This window comes from Oxyura jamaicensis, chromosome 8, assembly GCF_011077185.1.
Source record: "Oxyura jamaicensis isolate SHBP4307 breed ruddy duck chromosome 8, BPBGC_Ojam_1.0, whole genome shotgun sequence".
Classification (NCBI taxonomy): domain Eukaryota; kingdom Metazoa; phylum Chordata; class Aves; order Anseriformes; family Anatidae; genus Oxyura; species Oxyura jamaicensis.
The window spans coordinates 14274709-14283221 of NC_048900.1; the positions used below are offsets into that span (position 1 = coordinate 14274709).

Sequence of the window (8513 nt, forward strand, 5' to 3'; positions counted from 1 at the left end):
TCTGCCTTTTAAACAATATCTTATTTTTATGCCACTTTTGGTTTCTTTATTTTTATGCTGGGCCTAAAATAAAAAAAAAAAAAAAAAAAAAAAAAAAGCTTTAAAAAGTCCTATTCATGTAATTTATGAATGACAGCCACATTATACTCCTGTCATGCTAGTGTAAATTAGTAACTACACAAGGTACTATGCAATGGAGATTCTGCCTGCTGCAAACATAACTTAGAGAACTTGCTTTATTAACTCCTGAGGATCTTTCAGGGAGTTGAAATGGGAAACAAATCTCCTTTTTGGGTCACTCAAGCCAATTTATAATGTACAAAATTACATCAAGACACCATAAACAGATTTGTACAGGTGTAAGCGAAATAGAACCTGAATTACTATGACATTTTAAAACTCAATTAAATGACTGAAAAATTTCTTTAATATGAGCCACCAGGGTTGGGTATATTACACTGTGGAATGTATTTGTTGCTGTATGTAGAGATTGCTGCAATACATAATCCATATGCAAGTGTGATGGATTATAGGCAGAGACTCTTTTTCCACTGGTCTGGTTTCATTAGCTGACATGGAATTGCTCCTGCTTATGCCACAGTTATTGAGACCTAGACAACACTTTAATTCTGAATATTCTCTCCTCTGAGAATTCAAGATCCTTAAAATGACTTTCCTGTACATTTTATTAAGTACTATAGTAATGACTTGGGAGACATAGGGAAAGAAATGACAGAGAGATTTGCAGACACACTAAAAAGAGAAGTGGGAGTAAGAGCAGAGTTCAGTCAAGGAAAATGCCAAGATGATATACAGTGAAGATAAAGAGAAATTCTGATAGGATAGAAAAGTTAAAACTACTGGAATAAATCTTCTGCTATGGAATAATGTCCCAAAGTAGGAGCTTACATGATGAATGAGTATGATCTCTATCCCTGAATGTGACATCAACTTTTGACCCACCCCAGACCTATCTGTGGAATATTTAGTATCACAAATATCATTTTTTAAGTGGAAAAGCCATGGTCATTTTGTCAGCTTCACTCTTCTTGTATCTGGCATTCCCAAGTCTACATCCAAGTCCTTTTTTGCAGACCATTCTATGAACATATGGGAAGCTATACTTAGTGATCAGTAAAAATTAATCTACTCTTTTGTATTTTCACAGACACTAAAACCAGCAGTCCAAAGAAAGACAGACCTATCAGCTCTTACAGAATGATAGTTCTGGTCTTGGTCTGGTAAGTCACCCGTCAGATTAAAACCTATAGCTCATACAAGTGTGCTGATGCATACATAATTTGTCTGCAAACCATGCTGGGAAGATTTTCGAAGGTAAATCTTCACAAAGCACACAAATTCCCATTCACTGTCAATGGATTGTGCCTAACTAGCATTCCAGCCTTAAAAAATTGAGTCTTTTTTGGCTCTGAAAGTATGAGGTAGTTTCCATAAATGAAGGTGCGATATTTCCTATCTTTATAAAATAAATCTTTCCAAAACTCCAGAATAAATCTGTCCTGAAAGAATAAATTGCTGGACCTCAGCACTCTGCTGGAAAAGAAACATCCCATACCACACCAACCATCAGCTGGGTTGTCTGTTTGAGACCACATTCTGGTTTGCCTAAGACAGACCAAGTTACACAGGCAACTCTGAACACATTTCTCTATCTTTTGGCCATTTTTCTTTTTTTTCACCTGATTTGTACAAAGAAACAGGTAACAGTTTCTAGAGATGATAGTATCAATGATGCAAAGGGCTTCCCTCTTCCCCATGGCTGACCATGACTTGAAGATATGACTTGAAGTGCCTGTGAGGGAAAAACACAAGTGTTAGGCTCTGCCAGAAACACATGGGTAGTTGTGAGTGACAGGAATGACACTAAATTAGGATTTCCGCAGTAATGATTAATTTTAATAATTTAATGACTCGTCACAAGAAGTGTCCTGTGTTCTATCAGGCTAAACCATGGTCACTCATCCCAAAAGAGGAATCTTTAACTCCTACATCAGGCACTGAATAATAGCTGGAGAAGCCAGGTATAGTCCCCCAGATCTCATCCCAAGAGGATCCCCCAGGTCAGTGAAACTGACTATGCTCCTAGTATCAGGTCTCTAAGCATATGTAATTTCAGTGATGCCAGCAGTTCAATTAACTTCAACAGATATTATCCATATGCTTAAGGGTTTTACTAGACTGCAGTCCAAGCTATTAGCAGCAATATCATTTGCTGACTGAAATAGTTTTTTACGTTATAAATATTGACAGATGGAAGGCCTCAGCTTGGTTTTGAGCAGGAGAAACATTGGCAAGGAGAACAAGATACATATTCCACAGCAGTTATTCTATATGGCATTATGCAAAAGAAAACAACCCATGTATAATACATCAAAGCCCTAGTTGTCTCATACTGAAGGAGCTGGATGGCTAATTAAGCCTTTATCAAATACATAAGCATACTATAAGCAGTATATTGTGGTAAGTAAACTCTCATTATGACATCTCCCAGCCAAATTTCTGTCCAGTATCTTAAGGGAAATAGTGTCTCTTAAGCAAGTGTGCCTTTTTAGCTATGAGCATTTATTTATTTATTTTTATAAACTTTCTTGCAATAAGTAGAAACTTTAACAAAATATATTCAGGAATAAGGAGAGGAAGGGTAGAAGTTAGTATTTAATTTTAAAAATACTTAAAATACTTTTTTATTTTTTTTTAAGTAAAGTCTGCTTAATTCTGAAATAGAAAACAGTAAACTGTGATTATCACTTTCTAAATATCACTTCAATTTAAAATATGTTTGTTGGCTGGTTAAATGACTGGAGGAGAAATATTTCAAAATATTACGGACTGACCTAAATTGAAACATTGTTTTCTTTGTTTCACTGGGAACAAAAAAATCTAGATTTCTTCTCCAAAATTTCAATGTTGTGGGAGATTCACAAATTTTGGCTTCAATGGTAATCCTTTATATCTGATGTGCATAACAGAAATAAAGGTGCCAAATTCCTTATTAACATGAAATAAATTCATTAAAATAATAATAATAATAATAAAACATAAATAACAATTGCATTCAACTAACATGACTTTCTATACAACACAAGCTTTCTGCTTTTAATCTAGAGGATATTTTTAGGAGTCTCTAGAACAAAACCTAAAAGCATACCAAGTCTTGATTCAAGCTCTGACAGAAACAGGGAAAATGCCATAACCCTTGATATGCAGTTCCTATACTATTAAATATATACGTGCATATGCCTGTCTCCAGTCTGAGTTTATTTAGTTCACGGAGGGAAGAATTAGATGTGGTCATGATTTTGATGCCTTTCTTAGTTTCCTGTTTAGAGGAAACATTAGTAAACAGTGCTATAAAGCACAAGTGATACACTTCCCATCTGATCTGTACTCCAAAAATTGAACTTGTACCTTAGCTGAACACAGACAGAACATCTTTTAAACATCCCTGTTCTCTAGCAAAGGTTGTTAGAAATGTCCCCATAAAGCATATGTTAAAGACTATTAATTGTAGTGCAGGAAATGAAATCTCAGCAATGACTCTATTACACAGAAGCCCCAGATGTTGCTCCAACAATACTGGTTTCACCCGTTGCTGGTTGGCGTAACTACCCAAAGGAGTAAGGTGCAGGAGGAAAGCCTTTGTATTATGTATTCACTGAGGCAGGAGATTTCACCAGCTGAGTGATGGGTTAGTTTGAAGACTAGAGTGGTAAGGAAGGTTTCTATTATACAAAGAAGCTGATATTGTGGAAGAGAAAGGCACAGCACCCTGAAAAATCTGTGATGGGTGGTTGGCTCTGTCCATGCATGCTTAAGCTTCATTAACATCCCAAGGAGTTAGGAGTTTGAAATGAAGCTTCTCCATATTTATTTATTTATTTTGAATCAGGACATATAACCTAAGTGTGTATGATTAATAAAATATATTCAGTCTAAGCACTTTAAAATGAAGACGTTTTAGAGGATTCGAGGTATTTCATTCTTCTGACCTGGACTTCTATACTTGTCATACTTAATCTGTAGAGGAGACAGTTGTGCAAATCATATGTTTAAGAAGATGAGTATACAAATAAAATTATTTGGGGGATGTGCAGGTATTTATATAATAAGAATGTAAACTGACTATTAATCTTGAAGGTGACTTATCAAAAATAACGGTAGAAAGTCATGGTCTGCTAGAGACCAGTGATGACTAGATAAAATCAAGAAAAGATGAATGAGGCAATATCTGATTAGTGATCCATGCGATCAGACCAGAGATCTCCAATACAAGGACAAGCTGTGGCAGATCAATTTGTGGAAAATTATTTTAAAGATACTAAAGAGACCAATCAGTGAACACAACCACCAATCAAAAGAGAAAACAAGGACACTATTTTCTCTATGTGGCCTAAGCTACATGTGCACATCCTGGTCTGGATCTGTAAGGGGGTACCCCAGAACAGTGACAGTTCCCCACTACCACCTGCATGAGCTATCTCCTGGATACCAGTAAGCAAAGCATGAGAACATGACTTCCCTGGTGCTGACATGCTGAACTGCTGATGGATAGAAAGGTGGTCATTCCCTAGTAATGGGGAAACCCATGTGTGAGTCAGGGAGCATGGTCTGTGTTTGTAGAGCTGCATCTTATAATTCCAGACATCAGGTCAGATATCAGTTCATTTGGTATTTGTAATTATTAACAATAGTGTTTGGAATATTGATTTAAGTAATCAAAATAATATAATACAATCATCCAATTCAATCATCGGTGTCATCAGTCTCTAATCCAGAGCTTTGGCTACTCTGCAGCACAGCCAGAATATCTTTTAAAGACCAGGGTAGTGAAAGTAGTACTAGCAACCTGCTTTCACCAGTACCCAGACCTGACTTCCATATACAGACAAGAACAGAAGAAGAGCCCTGCAAAGAACTGAACAGGATGAGCTGGGATAGGCTGCATAACAATTCAGACTGCTACTGCTGCCTTGCCAGATGGCCAGAAGAGTCATGACAGACTATCACCTCCTTCTGCTGAGCCGGGCTTGCTTCCAGCTGCATTCAATAAGAAAATAGCCACAGAGACACTTTTGCACCACACAGTTAGGAGCAAGTGCAGCGACCCTTCCAGTAATACCAGATTTAGGGGTTGTTGCATCCACATTAGTATCCACTAAATCCACACCTGGCTCTGTGCTCAGTATGGAGCTTTTTTTAAGTTTAAAAGGCACTGAATCTTATACCTCAGCACTGAAAGCAAGATCATACATATTTGGAAGTGGGAAGAGACAGAAGAGGAACCAGAAGCACGACTACTAGAAAGGTCCATATAACAAAACATGCAAGGCACTGTAATCAGCAACAGATAAGATTACAGTGTACCAGAAAAAGATCAATTTTAATAATAGACTAAGGGTAGATTACCAATACTTTATTTGAGAAATACATTATCTGGAGAACATGTGGGCTGGAAACAGGACTGAGATGTGTTTTGGGTGTTTATTCCAGTCCTATTGTGCACATGGTTAGTGTACCCAAGCGGGAGCTTTGAGAGATCAAATGACTTGGCAGTAGGGATCTTTATACAAGGCATCTTCCACTACACAGATACAAAGCAGGAGGGACGTGGAACCACCAGTAAAGGCAACAAAAGGGAAGAAACAGGTTTTGTGTGCACAGAGCCTGAAGGCCATGAGAGCTTTACTCAAAAAGGCCTTATCTTTAAAAATATGGAGTCATCTCAATACATTAGGCATGCTCTGAGAACAAGACTTGCAAAAACAAGGGGGGAGGGAGAGAGAAAGAGAACAAAAATCTCCCTTTGGCTAAAGTTTAGACACATAGTTAGATTATTTCATTTAAGTCCACATGTTGGAATGCTTATATTAACTTACATAGCAGCTGAATTAGCATTTATTACTGTTTCAAAATAAAATTGTGTTTGTTCTGCCTATTTCTTGGACTTTCTAATGAATATGACAAAGTTCTAAAGTGCAGAAGTGGCAGAAAATAAGTGCACTGACTTTCTGAAAATAGGTGGCTTTCTAATTGCAGATTTTTCCTTCTCAAATCAGAGCTGATGGCTACAGCTGGATAAATACTGCAATCATTACCCTTGCTATAATGGTTTATTTCAATAACAACCACAATACTTGATCCCCATGGATGGTTTTACAATGACCATGGATTATGCTGAGAAAATGCTATTCATTCATACATATAACATGTATGCTTCATGGTATTAATTATAACATCCTGCAAAATGTTTGGTTGACAAAAAATGGTGGATTTCATACTTCAAGCCAAATAAAGCAGTTATTTCACTAGAAAAACTCATATTATCATTTAACAAAAGCACAGTTTATCATAGATAGCATGTGGCCACGTGAATGAGCATGTCTGGGTTTCAGAACATTTGGTATCTGCATAATTAAACTAACTAATCAATTGCAGAGCAGTAGTCAAAAGTCAAATCTTAATGAACTGGAAAAAATGATTCTTCAATTTTCTGTCTCAAATACACAAATTAACATAATAAATATAACATATTTCTAATAAGAAAAAAAAAAAAGTATCTTTTCTTATTCTTAGGTAGTTTTTGTGTATTAAAGACATTAATTGCAGTGGTTTTTCAATCGTCTGCTATTTTTGCCTAACAATAAAAATAACATAAATACGCTACACAAAAAATGAATAAAAAAAAAAAAATCTTGTCCCTTTCTGCATGATGCTGGTTTTCAATTAAAATATTTTATTTAAAATTTTATTATAAAACTTCAACTCTGTTTATGCTGAAATGTACGTATTGCATATGCAATGCATATTACCCAATGGTTAGGTACCTACTGGGAGAGAATGAGTATTTTCACAAAATCCAGTTACCCCTAGAGAGGCAGCTGCAGAGCTGACTGGTTGAGGTCAGAAGCAGCTTTTCATTCCCTTTGACTCCATCCTCAATGTATTCAGAGTGATTTGATTGAGATCAGCATACCGATAAACCTAACAACAATCAATATTATTCTCTATCCTACAGTCATGTATATCAGCAGTCAAAATCCAAGTCCCGTTCTGCAAGACTCTAACTCGCATGCACACCCCAACCTCAAGAGGGCTGACAGCAACAATGAAAATTGATTTTTAACCTTATCTTACTTATCAGAAAATGAGACATATCCGTTAAACTAAGATATAATGGAGGTCAGGGATATCATGAGAATCTGCACTTATGCATCCTAAGTTCCAGTGCCTTGTCTGAAGTTGCAAAAGCATGGAAAGAAAAGCATGAACCAAAACTGCTACCACAAAACAACAAGGAACTTTTTTTTTTTTTTTTTTTCCTGAAAATATACAGCCAGCTCATCAGCATAATTTGTTACATATAACTATCAAAGGTACTTTAATTCAGTCAAGAGAAGCTATTAGTTAATGAAAGGGTGATGGTGGGAAGGTATCCTAAACCAATTTATTGGGACAGATTCATACATAACTGTCTTCCAGTCCACAAACATGTGAAACAGTGAATATTACCATTAGTTCCCAACAATAAACCTAATCCATATTGCACTGTTGCCCTACCTCGTTTTAGCACTGCAAAATAGCCAAAGCTTTAGAGAATAGATCAGCCATCTGTGCTTGCAGGTGTTTACAATATAGAATAAATTAAGAAGTGACAAAGCATTGAGAAGGTTACAGTTGAATAATTACCATGGAAAACAAAAAATCTTATGCACCATTTCAACTACTGAAGATGGAGTATCTTCTTCTGTCCTTTTAAAATCAGTTCCCATTCTTGTTTAATTTGCCCTTCTGTCTGAAGGACATCTCCTTTCTTCAAATACAAAACACTTGCAGCAATTAAGCTGTGTCAATACTTGTGCTAACAAGGAGTTTTTCTCCTTTTGATTTAATTGATGAAACAAATTCAGTTACCAACATTGAGCGCAAAAACCTCTGCTTACCTATTTCCATTTAAGATAGTCTGCCCTGTGAGGAATCTTCTGTCTCTAGCTATTTTTTTTCCTCTCTGAATTTTTTTTAAAAATGTTCAGTTCAGACATAGTAAAAAGAAATATGTTGAAATATATGGATTCAAAGATTAAGATCCTGTTTCGTTGAAGGCATTGGCATTTTGCATCAGCTTCTTTGAACTGAATATCAGCCTCAAATTTATTTACACATTATATGTCTTCAACATGGAAGCTGCAGATGTATTGCTGTAACAGGGAGGGGGGGGATCGAGGTGGGCAGGGCTTTTTTATATATTTATATATATATATCTATAGGGTCACACAAGCTTCTGCAGAGATGCAGACTAATTCCCTGGATTTGAGGCACTGAATCTGGAGTTACAGCATGTCCAAGCTTCCCACTCCTTTATCCCATAATCATTAAGTCCATATTTTGCTCAGACATAAAAAAAAAAAAAAAGTGTCACATTTTTGTAGTACTGAAAAGAAAAAAGGAAAGAAAAGAGAAGAAAAGAGAAGAAAAGAGAAGAAAAGAAAAGAGAA

The 8513-nt window shown here is 36.2% G+C and overlaps 1 long non-coding RNA gene across 1 annotated transcript in view; it reads right to left on the reverse strand.

The window, feature by feature from the left end:
* The window catches only part of LOC118170942, a 113351-nt gene that overhangs the window by 35365 nt on the left and 69473 nt on the right, over nucleotides 1–8513 (reverse strand). The window lies entirely within an intron of this gene.